A 20788-nucleotide genomic window follows, 5' to 3' on the forward strand; every position below is an offset into this window, starting at 1 on the left:
GGGAACTTGTACTACTTTTCCTGCTCTGATAATGATAGGATACTTAATTTTTGACTCCATATTCTTCTAATATAAGCATTCAGTGTCATTAACCCCACATTTATCTTCAATGCTCCCACCCCCATTTCTGAATCTGGGACCCCAGGACCAATCACAAATTAGGCCAGTAGAATAATATAAAGGGTCTAAGTGACTCAATTGACTGACATCAAATCAGCTTTGCTGCTAGACTTGTTCTGAGCCTATGCACTCTATTAGTATTTCACCACTGTTCCTTTAAAATTAAGTCCCATCCTTGATCCCAGTTCCAGGAACCAACTCCTTGCCTTGCCTCTTTGTAAATCCCTTGCTTAAATCTATCGTTCCTCCAAGCCTAGGGTAACACACTCACTCCAGTCCTTCTAAGGAAGGGAAATCTGGCTCCAAACCTTAGGCCCCATCATCTCCTGACAGAGCTAGACCTGACGTTTACTGACTACCAAAATACCTGAGTATCTGCTACTGGCCTTCCCTGAAGCATGCTCAACCTGCTTATTAGGTTTTTAATTTACTGCTGGGCTTCCTTGAGGATAATCACAAGTCTAAACTTCCTCCTGCTCCCCACTGCCAAGACTGTCCTGGATCTTTGTAAAGCTCTGCCTCGCCCTCTGTCTTTCTGGCTTCCAAATTTTGTCCACTCTTAGTTTGGGCTCCCCTATTGCTGGCCATGTTTCATCATGATAGTGTTGGGGATCAGAAAACAACACCCCAAAATGAAGGCCTCAGAAGCAGTCTCAGAAGCAAAAACTCTCTGACCTTCTCCTGCCCTCTTGTCTCTTAGTCCCATTCTCCCTCAAGACTAGTCATAGAAACTAGAATCCCTGTTCCCTAAGGCAGGTCAGAGAAACCATAACCCTTTTTCTCCAAAACCAGCCATAAAACCGAAATGTGTTATTGTAACTTTCCCTCTTCCTTTCTGTGTAAAAACTGGCTACAAATAAATTATCTGACCTATCTCGTTTGACTGTAGGTTATAAGACCCTCATTCCAGGGAAGGACCTGCCCAATACCCGGAAGGAAAGAATGCATGCTCAATGAGGACAAGAAGAATCTGGACAGACAGACCATGCTGGGCTTCCTGCTCTATTTCTATTAGAGTTAGATCATACTTTTTTTTGGTCAAGTTATATACATATACGTGGCTATTTATCCTTTATTGAACTGGACAGTTTCCCCTGTATCTTTGGGTCTTCATTCTGAAGGCTGCCATGTATACATATTAAATACATTTGTATGCATTTTCTCCAATTAATATGCCTCTTGTTAGTGATTTTCAGCAAACCTTCAGAGGGCCAAGGAGAAAGCTCTTCCTTGCTCTCTAAATAGACAAGACTAGTGGCTTTGATTCAGTGCTATAGCTAAAACTTCTGCTCATAACTAGTGTAAGCTAAGACTTGACAAACTCTCTGCTTCTCCCCTCCAACCATCTCAGGTTAGAGTGTTCAATAAATATTAAATAACAATAATGTAGCATGGGAGAGAAGGTATTAAGCTTAGTTTTCTTATATTCATTCATAACAAGCTGAAAAGAATGGAAATGAGCTAGTATTATATAAGGATGAATTATGGGTAAGATTCGATTAAAAGTTTTACTTTTTCCTGAGATAGTCAATTATTCACCCAATTGCCTTAGTCTATATACTCAGAAGCCTCATTTTGCATACTAATTATATAAGTCATATTCAAACATGGTTAACCCCTGATTATCCTTATTAATGTTGAGGAGTAGAAAATCATTTCATCCAAAACAGCATATTATTCAAACCCTATATGTACTGAGCTTTAGAAGTACATTGTATGATGCTTCTACCCCACACCCACACAAATATCCATTGAGAAGTGCTATAGGCAAAATATATACCAACTGAGGATGAGAGGAAGCTACTTCAGAGAAATATTAGGTGGCAAGGCCAAAGACAAATGAGAATTAAACACAGACCACCTACAAAGTTAAGATTAAGTATAATCTCAACAAAAAGTTAACAAAATTAATAGGCGTCCAAAACATTCATTAAGGAAAAAAAGTAGATTATAATATTTACCATATAATTTTGTTTCCCTAAATGCACACGTGTGCATGCACACACACACACACAGCATCTCCATTACTGGGCTGTCCCACTAGTCATACTTGATGCCTCAAGACAGTGACAGTGGCAACATCCATGACTGTAACAGGAGGCAACATCAGCAATAACAGTAACTTCTTCTCAAAGAGTAAATGCTTAGTATAGCCTTATTTTCAGGATGACTTTTCTGATTTGCTTTACTCAGCTTTCCCATAGGTGGGTCAATCATTTTCTCCTGATTGTCATCCCTTTTGTTGGTGGCAGGGTCTACTGTAATCATAATACATATAGGTGTATATCCCCTCAAGTCTAGTATATCAACTAATTTTACTGATTTGACTCATTAACTCATGACACAATCAATTCTTCATTTAATTGACTGATTTTTTTTTTTTTTTTTTTTTGAAATTGACCAAATCAGTTGGCAGGTTTGTGTTGACACGGTCTAAGGATTGTTATATCTGGATAACTGAGGTTCAATGCTTTAGTCCAGTTATAAGAGCTGAGTGAAGTAGTTTCAGTCCACAAAACTAAAAATACTATCCTTCCCTTTACAAAAGAAATTTGCCAAGCCCTGCTCTAGAAGAGATCTCAGAGGTTCATTTTCCTTATCTTATAGATTAAGAAACTGAGGTCCAAACAAGTTAAAAATAACTGAAACTCAACATATCTGATAAAGAAATTCATGACCTCTGTTACCCTCCTGGCCCCCACAAAACAATCACAGTTCTTCTGTAGTGTTCCTCATTTCAAGGAATGACACACCATCTACTCAGTTAAATGAGCCTGAAATCTATAAGTTATCCTTGACAGTGTCCTCTTAATCACCTCTGCATCGAGTCTAGGCTCCTCCAATTTCATGTCTTCTCTATTGAATCTTTCCACTTCTTTTCACTGCCACTATCCTTGTTCAACCTGCCATCATCACGTTCCTGAATGACTGCCACAGTCTCATAAGTGATCTCCATCCTTCTCTGGATACTTTCTGATTTGCTTTTCACACTGTAGTCAGAGTTATCTTTTCAAAATTCAAATCTTATCCATCATTTCTCTGCTTGAAACTCTACAAAGGCTTCCCACTGATCTTAGGATAAAGGAAAGATTCTTTTAATGCTTGTAAAGGCCCTATACAATCTAGCCCCTGTTGATGCCTGCAGACTCACTTGTGTCATTTGCCTCTCCACCCCTTCTACTCTAACCACTGTGCCTTGCTTGCAATCCTTTAAACTCAGCAAGCTCCCTCACACCACAGGGCCTTTGTACATGCTTCTCGTTCTCCTAAAACACTGTCCCTCCTCCTTTGCTTAGTTTATTAATCATAATTTCCTCAGGAAAGCAGGTTCTGACCTTCCTGACTATGTCAAATCCTCCTATTATATGCTTTTATATAGCACTGTATCTTTCCTTCCATGTACTTACCACAGGTATAATATTACAGTTTATATGTGTAATTGTTTTAATACTGTCTGTCTTTACCACTAGACTGTAAGTTCCATCATGGCAGGAATCTCATCTATTTTATTCTACTGTCTCCTCAATACCCAGCACAGTGCTTTGTTCTTAGTTCAATAAATATTAATTTAATAAATGAATGCATGAATTTCCAGAAATTCACACAGTTAGAATCCAAGTTTCCTGAGTCCTAGCATAGACTTTTTCAAGGCATAACGCTGCTCCTATTTAGGCCAACAACACAGGATTGGGACATTTAGCATTTTTCTATTTGTTGGCTACAAACTAACCCCCTAACTTCTGCCAGATGCTACACATGTGCATGGAATTTTTCACCAAGGGGAATATATGAATGCATCAGCAATTCAGTCCCACTACTACAATAATAAATCATATGCCTTAAAGAAGGTGAGTACAGATTGTTGTTATTTATCATCAAAATAGTACATATGTTAATTTTAAAAGGAAATATTTGAGCATTAGCCATAAAAGGAAAACATGTAGTGCTGTTATAAGCATATTTAAGTTTCTTTTGAAAAAAAGTTTCCCAATACTTTCAATTTGCTGACCTGGGTTTCTGAATTTTATTTTTCTTTAAAATACCTAAAGTTTTCATAGAAACATCACAAACAACGTTTCATAGACTAAGTTGTTACTCATTTGGAAGGAAAAAAAACAAACAAATAGAACACTATTCTTCCTTGAAAAAACCCAAGCTGAAATATGTACATTTTATACTTTTTAAGCTAAGTGATATAATAAAGAAAATTTATGAAATGCTCTTCTGGAAAATCTACTTATGGAAGATTTTTATTTTAAACCAATAAGTGGACTTTTAATAGTGAAATCTGAGAATTGTGCATATTCTTTAGAAAATCCAAGGTATAATCCTGAAGTACTATAATCATCTAATAGGTACCTGATCTTTCAAATTCTTTAATCCTTCTTCACATTAACTTTCCGACCTAGCTTTTTGCAAACACTCCTAAGTCCCTGAAAATATTTTCATGACACAAAACCCTAATTTATTGAGGTTGCACTATGTTAGCAACTATCTTACAGATGTAGTTGGGTTCTGAGTGGTTCATAGGAAAAGGTCTGTCTAATACAGCACTCCTAAAAATAGATATTCCAGTTGAAAGTCCAATTTTATTTTCTGGACTTCAGGATTAGAAACCCAGCAGCTGCTTACCAACAGATTCCATGTTAAATCAGGAGGGGATTTACTGATTCCATTACAGCTAAAAGGCATATAACTAAAAAAAAAAAAAAAAAAAAAAAAAAAAAAAAAAAAAAAAAAAAAAAAAAAAAAAACCGTACACACTTTTATCCACCCAGAATAATATAATTGCAGCTTCAAATGAAATTCATATATTCTATTCATCGTAAAATTTCCACATCCTCAGAATCTCCCTCATGGTAGGCAATATATATTCATCAAATAAGCAATTTTGAAGGTACAGCAGGCTAATCAATCTCTTGAGCATAGATCAGTAAGTGTTGTTTATAAGCTTAGCACTGTGTCGGACACTTTGAAGGATATATGTCAAGAGAATGCAGTCCTTGCCCATTTGGCCATCATAATCTTGTTGAAAAGATCTACCCATGTGAAACATTTATCAACTAGTACCAGCATTTAGCACTTAGCCCCAAAGAAGTTAAAGAAGAGAGAGAAAGCATAGTGGATGCTATAGCACAAGGAAAACTTCCAAAGAAAGGGTGAGATTTCAGCAGACTTTAAAAGACGGTGAAGACATCAGCTTGATTAAAGTACAATGGGGAAGGCCTGGGAGAAGGAAGAATATAACTAATTTATTAGGCATCTACCATGTTCAGGGTACATGCATGAGATTTTATGAAAGGGTAAGGCAAATCAGGGCCAGATTACGGAAGGTCTAGAATGCCAGATTAAGAAATTTGAATTTGAGCCAATAGCAATTACAACTGTATTCCAAAATTCCTCCAAAGCCCAGCTTTAGTTGAGAGTGCGATGTCTATGGCCCTGAGATACTGTTCATTCCAACTTTTCAAGGTGAATGAGCTGAATTATGGTACAGAATATAGTAAGTATAATTAATTAAAGGAAGAGGGCCTTTTAAATTTATGTTGGGGCAACTGGATGCTCAACTACAGAAATGAAATCCAAATGGCAGCAAATAAATTGGATCACAGAAGAATCCAACCCAGATTAAATAAGGGTCCTCCTAAGCCTCACTTTAAAACCAAATGTCAAGTATCAACAAACACAGATGTACATAGTGATTTGGCTGTTTCATTACTTTGCGTAATGAGAAAGCTCAAAACAGAACATTATTCTGCAGAGACAAAAGGTCTCAGTTTAATGTGCTTTAACATTACTGGTGTGCTTTCATCACGAATGCTGCCATTAATTTAGGTCAAGTAAATGATAAGAACTTGGACAGTGTACCCTCTCGAATGCCAAAGTCTCTCATTCCCTGGTACATTTTGGACTGGTATGAGGCAGTGGCTCTGGACACCAATAGGAGAAACAGAGGAGACCTGAACACAAATAGGGCTGTAATTTTCCACTTTAGATCTGATTGCTCCCTTGTCCCATTTTCAATATGGATAGTAAGGCTGTTCAAGTAGAACAACCTCTGACTATTTTTTATACCACCCTGGAAAGCCTTCATTTCCTAAACCATTGTTTTCACCTATATACAAGGTCAAAGCAATGATCCTTGAATTTGCTTATTAACCACATCAGTTGTCCACATTCATTTTAAAAGAGGTGAGTTTTCCAATTGCTTCATGTGTGATTCCGCATTATGGCCTATCAGTGTGTGGCTTCAAAATGGAGAGTTTCATTTTAGGAAAAAAAAAAAAAAAAGGATTTCCCACAAGGATTTCCCCTAAGTATCTCTCAGATTGCCACTAGTTTCTTTTTATGTAGCTCACTATGATATCATTGTTATTTATTAACGTAATTTACATGATCTTGATACCATAAAGATGTATAGTCCCTGACTTCAAGGAGTGCAATAGGATATATGCATTGAAACTGGATTCAAGAGGTTTGACATTAAAATAAATTTGAAAAGGGAGCCACTGAGAGGTTTCAAGAAAAGGAGTAAACTCAAAAACAGATGAAGATAATTTTAGCAGGAGGGCAATGCATGGTCACCTGAATATAAGAAGACTAGGGTTCAAAATATAAAATTCGACAACAGCATTTAAGAAAAGAAGGTGAACAAGAACAAGCATTTCTTAAATAAAAAAAAAAAAAAACAATGCTAATAATAATAACAATGATAGCAGCTAATGTTTACTGAGTATTTACCACATGGCAAGCTCAGTGTATAACTGATTTTCATGTACTCTCATTTACTCTACACAGCATCCTATGAGACAGGCATTACTAAAACCATTTGACTTATAGGAAAAATGAGGCAGAGTACTTAAGTAACTTTCCTGAGGTTAAATGTCTGGTTGAAGTGTTAGCTTGCATAAAACTTGGATGTATACTTCAATATATACCTCATGTGAACACAGTAATCATAGATTTACTGTTAACAGTATAGACAAATGTATACAAATGAATAAGGATCATCTTCTTTAAAGTAGTCAATTAGGAAACCATACACTTATTACACTGTTGCAAACATTTCTGGAATTCTTCTTTAGTAATTGTGTTCTAGATCTGAAATACACTTTTAGCCTATTCACTAGGAGGAATCTTTCTTTGAGGTTGAATTTAAATTTTATAAATACTGAAAAAAATAAGTTGGAATTAACTAGGTCAAATGAAGTGAGATATCAATCTGGATAAATTCATTTGGGAACAAAAACATAATGTGGCATGAAGAAATGAGATGACTATTTTTTTTTTTCTGAAAACATTCACCCAAAATTCTAGAGCAGGGGAAGCATCTTTCAAATCAATAATAGCTTCCCTAGAAGAAAATGTCTTAACTCTACTAATTCTGGTTCTAGTATGTGTGTTCATATTAAAATGTAAATGTTGTTTACATTATAATTAAGAGGTTATACATTTTACGTAATACTATTAAAGAAGAGTATTCCTACATATGAGATACGCAAGCACAGATACATTATACATAGTATGGATATTCAAATGTGTAGAGATCAGCATGTACTAGATTACTTGACAAGGGCTTCATGGAAGGAAGTAGGGATGAACCTGGGCTTGAAGAACAAGTTAAATTTCGGTGAGGGATCATCTATGTAGGGTAGAGGAATCTGACTTGATTAACTAATAAAGTAGACTTGAAAAAGAGTCTAATTTAAAGGAAATAGGAGCTGTCCTAAAATACATTTTTAAACCAAACATCAGCAAAAGCAGATGTTACTATCTGGAGCACAGTGAGAGACAAGCATACACAGTATGATGGACTCAGATTACATGGGGAGGGGGTTGCTGAATGATTACCAGCTGAGGAGTTTGAACATGATCTAAAGTTAGCCTATTATCCTTCCACCGGTGATTTTTTAAGTCTCAAGGATCTGTCAAGGCCCACTAATAAATGTCTTGCTCTACAAAGGCAATTTAAGAAAAGAAAAGAAAAGTAACAGGGATACTTCAAATTCTCTTTTCCTTGAGTAAAGGCCCTCCGACTGACCTTGCTTTAAAGACAGACACAGTGGGCAAGAACTGAAAAGGGCCATCAGCAGTGTGTAGATAAGCTTTTAGAAACACCTTATTGTCTTTCAAACAGATGAGCAGATTTTCTGGTAGGATTCAGTTAATGCACAAAATTCTTTTTACCAAGTATGAACTTTTCTGGTTACTGGATAATTATTTTCTACATAAAATACAGCCCTACAAAAGCCTTGCTATTTCTTTAATTAAAGTAAATACTTGTTTACACTACTCTACTGCAAATTTTTAAAGTGCGAGATAATAATGAATCCCATTTTTGCAGTGCATTGTAAATCATATTAGTAACTTCTGGTGCTCTCTAGGTTTAATAGGTGATAGTTTATTATTCATGTTCAGCATAAACTAAGTCGTTAAAATTACAAATTTACAAGTAAGTTACAAAAAGTATGCTTGTCTTCAGGATTATGGTTTTAATAATTGAAAATACTATCTGACCTAGAGCAAGCAAAATATAGAAACTTGAATGTTCACCTGAAACTCATGGCTGAGAGTAACAGAAGTCCCTGAACACTGGGACCATCTTTCTATTTATGTCAGGATAGAAAAGCCAGTAAATGAACCAAGGAAGTTTACGTTGTTTTATAGGATTTATATTTCCAGAATTCCTTTAGGAGGTTCATGTTTCCAAAATGCAAACATTATAAATATGAAAGGAGACATGTTAATGCATGTCAAGTTAGATTCTGGCATGAGCAGAAGATGCTTGTCTTCATATCAAAACATGTCTTTATTTTTATGCACAGAATACTAAACTACATAGAAAATTCTAAACCCTGTGTGAGTCCACACAGGGTTTCCTGCCCAGAGTCCCATTATAAAAATAGTTTCCTGTCCAGAGTTTCCTGCCCAGAGTCCCCAATATAAAAATAGCTTCAACATTTATTGCTGTACATTTGACACACAAAATCAAGCCTTGTCAGATGGGTTTCAGCTAAAATGTTTCATAAAGATTTAGGAAAAAATCAAGCAAAAGAATAAAATGGACTGCTTCCATAAGACTTGTTCCCTTAACTTTTCCTCCTCACTACATGCTGCTATAGCAACTGCCAGATAAAGACCCAGGAATGGGTTCAGCCTTTACAAACCAAGGGTCCTGTGGTTTTACTCCTCACTACTTCATAAATTGCCTTCTCAACTGTTCCATGAGATTTGTTAAATGGGATTCAGAAATTTTTGCAGTCCTTAACTGCTCTAGAATTGAACAAATTAGAAGTAGGCAGGAAAGGGAACATTATAAATTGCAAAAACTAGTGCAATACTGATTGACTGTAAAAGGTTAAAACACGCCTTCAATTTTCCAGCAGAGCAGTAGCAGTGCCAGTGGATCTCACACTACAGATGTCAGTATTAGAAATGGCCATGGTCTCTATAGAACCAAAAGCTTCTGTCATCTTTAAGTGGGACTAGAGAAGTAGGAAAAAGCTTGAGGAAATTACCTGTAAGGTTGTGCCTGATCCTTCTTTCCATAAACATTAGGGAAGAACTTTTGGCAAGTGTTAGCTTGAAAAGTGAAATATGATCAACAAAATGGTCCTCTTCATTTAAAATGTAAGAATAAAGGGCTATATTACTCTGAATTGAGAATACATATATAATGCCAACTATTCAATTAGAGAAAGGTCCCCATATTTCCATTTCCTCATCAATTTCCACCGGTATAGAAATGATTCTTCTCCAATTCAGTAAGTTAATAGTAGAGTACAAAGCTTTATGGATTTCTCTGAAGAAGCTTGATTAAGAATTTTATTTTCAAGATAAAAGATGTTAGCCACCTCTAACATAAAGCCTCAAGGGGAAAGAGTTTGTGGGCTGCTTTATAACTTTTAGAAGCCTCAACCTCATGGCTATGTTTTTTTTTTTTCTTTTTACCAAACTTGAAAGGGGCTGTTCCACCTCAGTGACCAGCTACTAGTTAAATGCCAACTGAACCCAAGCACTGTGCTCCAGTAACTTGTGTGCTTTTAAACACGTTTCAGGCATGGAGATAGAATATCCTTGTCACAAAACCAAGACAATAAGACATCAACAACTGGAATGATGTTTCTAAATACATCTGTACAAGGAAAACTTCTCTTTCCATCCAGTAAGCATGCCTTGAGTGTGTCAGGCCATTGTGACATGCATCAGGGTTCTCAGGTCATTAACACAGTACACACATTCTCAGGTCCTAACTTCATCTACTCAACCTGTGTAAACAATCATCTAAAGATGGAGAAATATGTTAAGTTAATCAATAATGGAATTCCTGTTTACTGTTTTCTATTATAGAATTAAGCATTTATGGGATGTATGACACCACAATACTAATGAGTAATGACAGAAATAGAGTTTTCATATTGCACTTCAGTCTTGTGTTGTAGATCAATGCAATAGGTGATTCTCAAATCTGAGCAAGCATCAAAATCATCTGGGAGCCTTGTTACAACACAGGTTACTGGAACCCACTCCGAGCGTTTCTGATTCAGTAAGCATGAGATAGAGCCTCTGGATTTGCATTTTGACAAGTTCCTAGGTAATGTTGTTGCTATTGGTCCATGGAACATGCTTTGGGAATTACTGTGTCAGGGCACGGTCATAATGAACCCTAGGTTTCAAGTTCAAATCTTATTTTAGCCAGCAGATATTACACAAAGGAAAATTCTGAGGTAACCACCCTAACCAGACATGACAGTTCAGCAAATGTCTGCCCTTGGTTACAGGGAGGACAAGATGACAAAATAATCATGCTTCTTTGCAATCCCATACACTGTTCTATAAAATCACTATCTGTATTAGTAATTGCAACTTTACATACAAATAGCATAATACTTTTTTGAATTTTTAAAACTTTTTACTTTGAAGAATTTCAAACATAAAAATAGAATAGTAGAATAAACACACATATACCTATCAACTATGTTGTTTAATTATTAATATTTTGTTAAATTTGCTTCATTTATATTTTAGCTAATGTATTTTAAAGTAACTCCAAGACATCATAATATTCCTCCTCTAAATAGTTCTGTATGTAAAAAGAGCAAAACATTTTGTGTTTTTTTCTTTTTTAATTACTTTTGCTTTCAAAATACTTTAATTTCTACTATTTTTCAACATCTACTAAGTAATTAGGGCAAGTAATCTTACATGTTTTTAGACAATAACATTTAATAATCAAATATTGAAACGACTGGCTCAAGATACTAGAGCAAGTTAGTGACAGAACAGAAATCATGACTCATTAATTCACTTACTGACTTAATTATTCAGCAGATATGTGACTGTTGGTCTCCTGTCTTTTGACCTTATGCTCTTTCCAGAAAACTAAGTTGCTATTCAAAATTCAGTCTGAAAGAAATTAGACCAGCATGATCAAAAGTGTGCTCCACATAATACTAATTCTTCAGGATGCTAAAAGATGTATACACACACACACAAATAATTCTGTGGCCAAATAAGTTTGGGAAATCATGGATTAATTAAACAGCTTTCTTTATTGAAGAGCTTTTCAGAGCCTCTAATAAACTATTATGCATTGGAATTCTGCAAGAGACACAACCTTAAACGTGCAGTATTTCCCCAATGTATTAAACAATCTTTTGACCTGACTTGGTTGTGTGTGTGTGTATGCATGTGTGTGTGTGTGTGTGTGTGTGTGTGTGTGTGTATTTTGTTTGTTTAAGGAACATCTCTATGAAACATATTTTTTGTTTGTTTGTTTGGAGACGGAGTCTTGCTCTGTCGCCCAGGCTGGAGTGCAGTGGCCAGATCTCAGCTCACTGCAAGCTCCGCCTCCCGGGTTCACGCCATTCTCTTGCCTCAGCCTCCCGAGTAGCTGGGACTACAGGCGCCCGCCACCTCGCCCGGCTAGTTTTCTGTATTTTTTAGTAGAGACAGGGTTTCACCGTGTTAGCCAAGGTGGTCTCGATCTCCTGACCTCGTGATCCGCCCGTCTCGGCCTCCCAAAGTGCTGGGATTACAGGCTTGAGCCACCGCGCCTGGCCTTTATGAAACATATTTTGATCAATGTTCCACTAGTAGAGTCTAGAGTTTGTTTGCTCTACATGTTCAAGAAAACTTTCAAGGAAAAACAATGCAATATTCCAACGATAGAAACTAAGGGGGAGGGCCCAAGATGGCTGAATAGAAACAGCTCCAGCAGCTCCCAGCGAGACCAATGCAGAAGGCAGGTGACTTCTGCATTTCCAACTGAGATACCCAGTCCATCTCACTGGGACTTGTTAGACAGTGGGTGCGACCCATGGAGAGGGAGCAGAAGCAGGATGGGGAAGTGCATGGAGCCAGGGGGCCTCCTTCCCCCAGGCAAGGGAAGCTATAAGTGACTGTGCCACCTACCCAGGGTACTACACTTTTCCCGTGGATTTTTGCAATCCGTGGATCAAGAGATTCCCTCGTGAGCCTACGCCACCAGGGTCCTGAGTTTTGAGCACAAAACTGGGTGGCTTTTTGGGCAGGCACTAGGCGGCAGGAGTTTTTTCATACTCCAGCAGCTCCTGGAACTCCAGTGAGACAGGAGAACCATACACTCCCCTGGAAATGGGGCTGAAACCAGGTAGCCAAGCACTCTTGCTGGGTGGGTCCGACTCCCACGGAGCTTAGCAAGCTAAGAACCACTGGACTGAGATTCCCACTGCCAGCAGAGCAGTCTGATGTTGGCCTGGGGCAATCGACTTTGGTAGGGAGAGGGGTGAACACCATTATTGTAGCTTTAGTAGGTGGTTTTCCCCTGACAGTGCTAACGAGACTGGGAGGTTTGAACTGGGTGGAATTCACCATAGTGCAGCAAAGCAGCTGTGGCCAGACTGCTTCTCTAGATTCCCCCTCACTGGGCAGGGCATCACTGCAGGAAATCCAGCAGCTCCAGTGAGGGGCTTACAGACAGAACTCTCACCTACCTGAGACAGAGCACCTGTGGGGAGGGAAGCCTGCAGTTGCAGGTTCAGCAAACTTAATCTTTCCTGCCTGTCTCTGAAGAGTGTGGCTGATCCTGACAAGGAGGATTCTCCCAGCACAGTGCTAAGGGACAGACAGCCTCCTCAAGCGGGTCCCTGGTCCCCTGCCTCCTGATTGAGGGAGACCTCCCAACAGGGGTCAACAGACACCTCATACAAGAGAACTCTGGTTGGCATCAGGCTGGTGCCCCTCTGAAACAAAGCTTCCAAAGGTAAGAGCAGACCACAATCTTTGCTATTCTGCAGCCTCCACTGGTAATAGCCAGACGAACAGGGTCTGGAGTGGACCCCCAGCAAACTGCAGCAGACCTGCAGAAGAGGGGCTTGACTGTTAGAAGAAAAACTAAAAAACAGAAAGTAAAAACAGCAACAACATCAACACTAAAGACCCTTCCCCCATCCCCCACACAAAAACCCCATTCAAAGGCCATCAGCCTCAAAGATCAAAGGTAGATAAATCAACAAAGATGGGGAAAAACCAGCGCAAAAATGCCAAAAATTCCAAAAGCCAGAATTCCTCTTTTCCTCCAAATGATTGCAACACCCCTCCAGCAAAGGTACAGAACTGGACGGAGAATGAGACAGATAAATCGACAGAAGTAGGCTTCAGAAGGTGGGTAATAACAAACTCCATTGAGCTAAAGGAGAATGTTCTAACCCAATGGAAAGAAGCTAAAAACCTTGATAAAATGTTACAGAGCTGCTAACTAGAATAACCAGTTTAGAGAGGAACATAAATGACCTGATGGAGCTGAAAAATGCAGCACAAGAACTTCATGAAGCACACACAAGTATCATTGCCAGATTGATCAAGCAGAAGAAAGGATATCAGAGTTTGAAGACCATCTTGCTGAAATAAGGCATGCAGACAAGATTAGAGAAAAAAAAAGAATAAAAAGGAACAACAACAACAACAAAAAAACCAACAACAAAACCTCTGAGAAACATGGACTATGTAAAAAGACAGAACCTACAATTGATTGGAGTACGTGAAAGAGACTGGGAAAATGGATCCAAGTTGGAAAACACACTTCATGATACTGTCCAGGAGAACTTCCCCAACCTAGCAAGACAGGCCAACATTCAAATTCAGAAAATACAGAGAACAACACTAAGATGCTCCAAGAGAAGATCAACCCCAAGACTCATAATCATCAGATTTTCCAAGGTTGAAATGAAGGGGAAAAAATGTTAAGGGCAGCCAGAGAGAAAAGCCAGGTCACCTATAAAGGGAAGCCCATCAGAATAACAGCAGACCTCTCAGCAGAAACCCTACAAGCCAGAAGAGAGTGGAGGCCAATATTGAACATTCTTAAAGAATTTTCAATCCAGAATTTGATATCCAGCCAGACTAAGCTTCATAAGTGAAAAAATAAAATCCTTTCCAGACAAGCAAATGCTAAGGGATTTCATCACCACCAGGCCTGCCTTGCAAGAGCTCCTGAAGGAAGCACTAAATACGGAAAGGAAGGAAAAACCAGTACCAGCCACTGCAAAAACACACCAAAATATAAAAACCAATGATGCTGTGAAGAAACTGCATCAACTAGTATGCAAAATAACCAGCTAGCATCATGATGACAAGATCAAATTCATATATAACAATATTAACCTTAAATTTAAATGGACTAAATTCCCCAATTAAAAGACACAGACTGGCAAATAGGATAAAGAATCAAGACCCATCAGTGTGCTGTATTCAGGAGACCCACCTCACATGCAAAGACACACATAGGCTTAAAATAAAGGGATGGAGAAAAATTTACCAAGCAAATGGAAAGCAAAAAAGAGCAGGGGTTGCAATCCTAGTCTCTGATAAAACAAACGTTAAACCAAAAAAAAAAAAAAAATCAAAAAGACAATAAAGGCATTATATAATCGTAAAGGGATCAATTCAAGAAGAAGAGCTAACTATCCTAAACGTATATGCACCCAATACAGGAGTACCCAGATTCATAAAACAAGTTTTTAGAGACCTACAAAGAGACTTAGACTGCTACGCAATAACAATGGGGGACTTTAACACTCCATTGTCAATATTAGACATATCAACAAGACAGAAAATTAACAAGGATATTCAGGACTTGAACTTAGCTCTGAATCAAGTGGACCTAATAGACATGTACAGAATTCTTCACCCCAAATCAACAAAATATACATTCTTCTCAGTGCCACATGACACTTACTGGAAAATAGACCATGTCATTGGAAGTAAAACACTCCTCAGCAACTGCAAAAGAACTAAAATCATAAGAAACAGTCTCTCAGACCACCAAATTAGAACTCACGATCCAGAAACTCACTCAAAACCACACAACTACATGGAAATTGAACAACCGGCTCCTGAATGACTCCTGGGTAAATAACAAAATTAAGGCAGAAATCAAGAAGTTCTTTGAAACCAATGAGAACAAAAAGACAATGTACCAGAATCCCTGGGACACAGCTAAAGCAGTGTTAAGAGGGAAATTTATAGCACTAAAGGCCCACATTAGAAAGCTGGAAAGATCTCAAGTTGACACCCTAACATCACAATTAAAAGAGCTAGAGAAGCAAGAGAAAACAGATCCAAAAGCTAGCAGAAGACAAGAAATAACTAAGAGCAGAACTGAAGGAGATAGAGACATGAAAAACCCTTCAAAGAGTCAATAAATCCAGGAGTTGTTTTTTTTTTTTCCCTTTGGGGGGAAAAAATAGACAACTAGCTAGACTAATAAAGAAGGAAAGAGAGAAGAGTCAAATAGACACAATAAAAAAATGATAAAGGGGATATCACCACTGCCCCACACAGAAATACAAACTACCATTAGAGAATACTAAAAACAACTAAACAACTAAAAACAACTTTTCTAGTTTATACAAATAAACTAGAAAAGCTAGAAGAAATGGATAAATTCCTGGATACATACACCTTCCCAAGACTAAACAAGGAAGAAGCTGAATCCCTGAATAGACCAATATCAAGTTCTGAAATTGAGGCAGTAATTAACAGCCTGCCAATCAAAAAATTCCCAGGAGCAGATAGATTCACAGCCAAGTTCTACCAGAGGTACAAAAAGGAGCTGCTACCATTCCTTCTGAAACTATTCCAAACCATTGAAAAGGAGGGACACCTCCCTAACTCATTTTATGAGACCAGCATCATCCTGATACCAACACCTGACAAAGACACAACAAATAAAGAAAACTTCAGGCCAATATCCCTGATAACACTGATGTAAAAATCCTCAATAAAATACTGGCAAACTGAACCCAGCAGCACATCAAAAAGCTTATCCACCACGATCAAGTCAGCTTCATCCCTGGGTTGCAAGGCTGGTTCAACATATACAAATTCATCAATGTAATCCATCACATAAACAGAATCAATGACAAAAACCACATGATTATCTCAATAGATGCAGAAAAGGCCTTCAATAAAATTCAACATCCCTTCATGTTAAAAACTCTCAATAAACTGGGTATTGATGGAACATATCTCAAAATAATAAAAGCTATTCATGACAAAACCATAGCCAATTTCATACTGAATGGGCAAAAGCTGGAGGCATTCCCTTTAAAAACCGGCACAAGACAAGGATGCCCTCTTGCACCAGTCCTATTCAACAGAGTAATGGAAGTTCTGGCCAGGGCAATCAGGCAAGAGAAAGAAATGAAGGGTATTCAAACAGGAAGCGAGGAAGTTAAATTGTTTGCATATGACATGATTCTATATTTAAAAAACCCCATTGTCTCAGCTTCAAAACTCCGTAAGCTGATAAGCAATTTCAGCAAAGTCTCAGGATACAAAATCAATGTACAAAAATCACAACCATTCCTATACACCAACAATAGAGAAGCAGAGAGCCAAATCATGAGTGAACTCCCATTCACAATTGCTACAAAGAAAATAAAATACCTAGGAATACAGCTAACAAGGGACATGAAGGACCTCTTCAAGGAGAACTACAAACCACTGCTCAAGGAAATAAGAGAGGACACAAACAAATAGAAAAACATTCCATGCTCATGGATAGGAATAATTAGTATCTTGAAAATGGCCATACTGCCCAAAGTAATTTTTAGATTCAGTGCTATTGCCATCAAACTACCACTGACATTCTTCACAGAATTAGAAAAAAAAAAAAAACTTTAAATTACATATGGATTCGAAAAAGAGCGCATATAGCCAAGACAATCCTAAACAAAAAGAACAAAGCTGCAGGTATCACAATACCTAACTTCAAACTATACTACAAGGCTACAGTAACCCAAACAGCATGGTACTGGTACCCAAACAGACATACAGGCCAATGGAACAGAACAGATACCTCAGAAATAACACCACACATCTACAACCATCTGATCTTCTACAAACCTGACCAAAACAAGCAATTGGGAAAGGATTCCCTATTCAATAAATGGTGCTGGGAAAACTGGCTAGCCAAATGCAGAAAACTGAAACTAGACTCCTTCCTTACACCTTATACAAAAATTAACTCAAGATGGATTTAACAGTTAAATGTAAAACCCAAAACAATAAAAACCCTGGAAGAAAACGTAGGCAATACCAATCAGGACATGGGCATGGGCAAAGACTTCATGACGAAAACACCAAAAGCTATTGCAACAAAAGCCAAAATTGACAAATGGATCTAATTAAACTAGAGAGCTTCTACACAGCAAAAGAAACTATCATCAGAGTGAACAGGCAACCTACAGAATGGGAGAAAATTTTTGCAATCTACCCATCTGACAAAGGTCTAATATCCCGAATCTACAACAAATTTGTAAACAAATTTGCCACAACCCCATCAAAAAGTGGGCAAAGGATATGAGCAGACACTTCTCAAAAGAAGACATTTATGTTGCCAACAACAGACATATGAAAAAAAGCTCATCATCACTGGTCATTAGAGAAATGCAAATCAAAACCACAATGAAATAATATCTCACGTGAGTCAGAATGGTAATTATTAAAAAGTCAAGAAACAATAGGTGCTGCTGAGGCTTTGGAGAAATAGTAATGCTTTTACACTGTTGGTTGGAATTTAAATTAGTTTAACCGTTGTGGAAGACAGTGTGGCAATTTCTCAGGGATTTAGAACTAGGAATATCATTTGACCCAGCAATCCAATTACTGGGTATATACCCAAAAGAATATAAATTATTCTACTACAAAGACACATGCACATGTATGTTTATTGCAGCACTATTTACAATAGTAAAGACATGGAACCAACCCAAATGCCCACCTATGATAGATTAGAAAAAAAATGTGGTACATATACACCATGGAATACTATGCAGCCAATAAAAAGAATGAGATCATGTCCTTTGCAGGGACATGGATGAAACTGGAAGCCATCATCCTCAGCAAACTAACACAGGAACAGAAAACCAAACACCACATGTTCTCACTCATAAGTGGGAGTTGAACAATGACAACATATGGACACAGCTAGGGGAATGGCACACACTGGGGCCTGTCATGGGGTGGGGACCATAAGGAAGGAGAGCATTAGGACAGATACCTAATGCATGAGGGACTTAAAACCTAAATGATGGGTTGATAGGTACAGCAAACCACCATGGCACATGTACATCTATATAAAAAACTTGCTCATTCTGCACTTGTATCCTGGAATTTAAAGCAAAGTAAAGTAAGAAAACTTAAACAAAAAAAAAAGAAACAAGACCAGATTTTTACCCACTTTCAAACACTAAAATGAGACTACTCACCTAAAAGTGAATTGACTCCTTCGAACTTTAAAATATTAAAGTAGACATTCAAGTTAAATATATTTAGCATCGTACTTTAGAATAAAAGCATTATATAATTGTAATAACTTAATCACACCACCATACTCAGAGACAGTTCTATAGTTTCTAATAACTTAACTAAAATGTTTTATTTAATATATACCTTAATAATTTCTATACTCAGTTGGAAACGACTTAGATATTCATAGGATAGCATAATAATTATATTTGTAAAAAAATTCACTCCAAATCAAATGTGCATTACATTTAATGTGAATTAACTTTTGTTATACTTAAAATCAATTTAAATGAAGGTTAATGGAAGGAAACATGAAAATGCTGATATAGTACAATACCAAGAATGTATGTATATGATATCAAAACAATTCAAGGGTATTACCTGAGGGAATTCAGTATCTAGTCGATTGAGTAACAGGGCATTCTAACTTTCTGTAAATACATACACAAGTATACAAGGTTGTCAACGATCTGATTTACAAGTGAAAATAATCAACCAGATGTTTTTAAAGTACCTAAAAGTTGGGCATTATGCCTAGGTAATGGCAGTGTTTCACTTTTTCTATGAATGGTTTTGCCATCAGTAAAACAGAGCTCCGAAATATTCAATAGCTACAGTTCTATCTAGTGTTGGCTGAGGAAGAAGCTTTATAAAGGTCCTTTGTGAAGTTACTTATTTTTTCTGCATTTCATTGTCCTCATCTCCAAAGCAGCTCATAACCCTTTTAGACATTTTATGAGGACAAACAGAGAAGACTATACTGATTGTCAAAAATCAAAATGTCTAGGTAAATTGGGATGGGCAATCATAAATGAAGATTAACTACAAAATGATTGCTTTATGTTAGGATTTTTGACATTTTATCTAAATTTTATTGCTGCAGAAATTTTGTTTCAAGATAGACTATGCATTTTAAAGTGAATCTGATAAATATCTTAGTATTTAATTTTAATAGTAATCAGTGCTGAATATTTTAATCTGCAATAACCTTAAAATGTATAATTTATATTATAGTAACCATGGAAGACCCTAATTATTCATTTCTGCCTTTTGTTAACATGAAGTGCTAATATTGGGTGCTGAATTAAATAGTAAAATAGTGTTTTCACACTCTTCTGCCAAAAAATTACCTATGTAATTTGTGTTTTCCTTCATTTAAGAAGACTGGATATGACTGGATATGACAAATGATAGTTCGCATTTGAGTAAAATGTGATCATCTCAGAAATCAGTTAAAGTTTAATATTTATTCCAGGTTGACCAAATCAGGGAGTAAAGATTTCTGAGTCACTGTGTTATCCAACTTGAAAAGAGTCAATAAACCCTAGTTAATTGGCAGGCAACAGTCTCACCAGATTAAGTGTATAAACTCTGGACTACTACAACATCCCAGCAAGCTTAATCCACAAGTGGATGATACAACAGAAAACATTTTTGTTAAATATCTCTTGGAATGATGCTAAACCTATCATTTGGATGAAAATTAAACAAATACCTGTAAGGAGAATTAACACATCTATCTAAGCTTCTTTCTTGGGGCTATAATTATCTGGATATTCATCTTCTCATAAAATCTTCCTCCTTTAAATCTAATCGTTCATATATCAATAGACACCTAAGGCACAGAAATATGCAATAATGTAATTATAAAAATTAATTCAATAAAAATAAAAACAAGCTAAGATTTACAATAAAGATTATAATCTAATCCTCAACAGTTTAATGAGGCATCTCTTCACTGTGAGTTTTAGCTTCTTCATCTGCCAAATGGGAATAATATAATTATATCCCCATGTTGAATGGATACATGAAAACAAATGCAAGATATTACAATGTAACAATTGTGGACAACAATAAAAAGCTTTTCAGATTTGTA

At 37.0% G+C, this 20788-nt stretch overlaps 1 protein-coding gene across 2 annotated transcripts in view; it reads right to left on the reverse strand.

Annotated features, from left to right (window-relative positions):
- Positions 1-20788, reverse strand: part of LOC126946392 (teneurin-1-like) — a 316366-nt gene that overhangs the window by 102121 nt on the left and 193457 nt on the right. The window lies entirely within an intron of this gene.

Source organism: Macaca thibetana, chromosome X (assembly GCF_024542745.1).
Source record: "Macaca thibetana thibetana isolate TM-01 chromosome X, ASM2454274v1, whole genome shotgun sequence".
Taxonomy (NCBI): Eukaryota; Metazoa; Chordata; class Mammalia; order Primates; family Cercopithecidae; genus Macaca; species Macaca thibetana.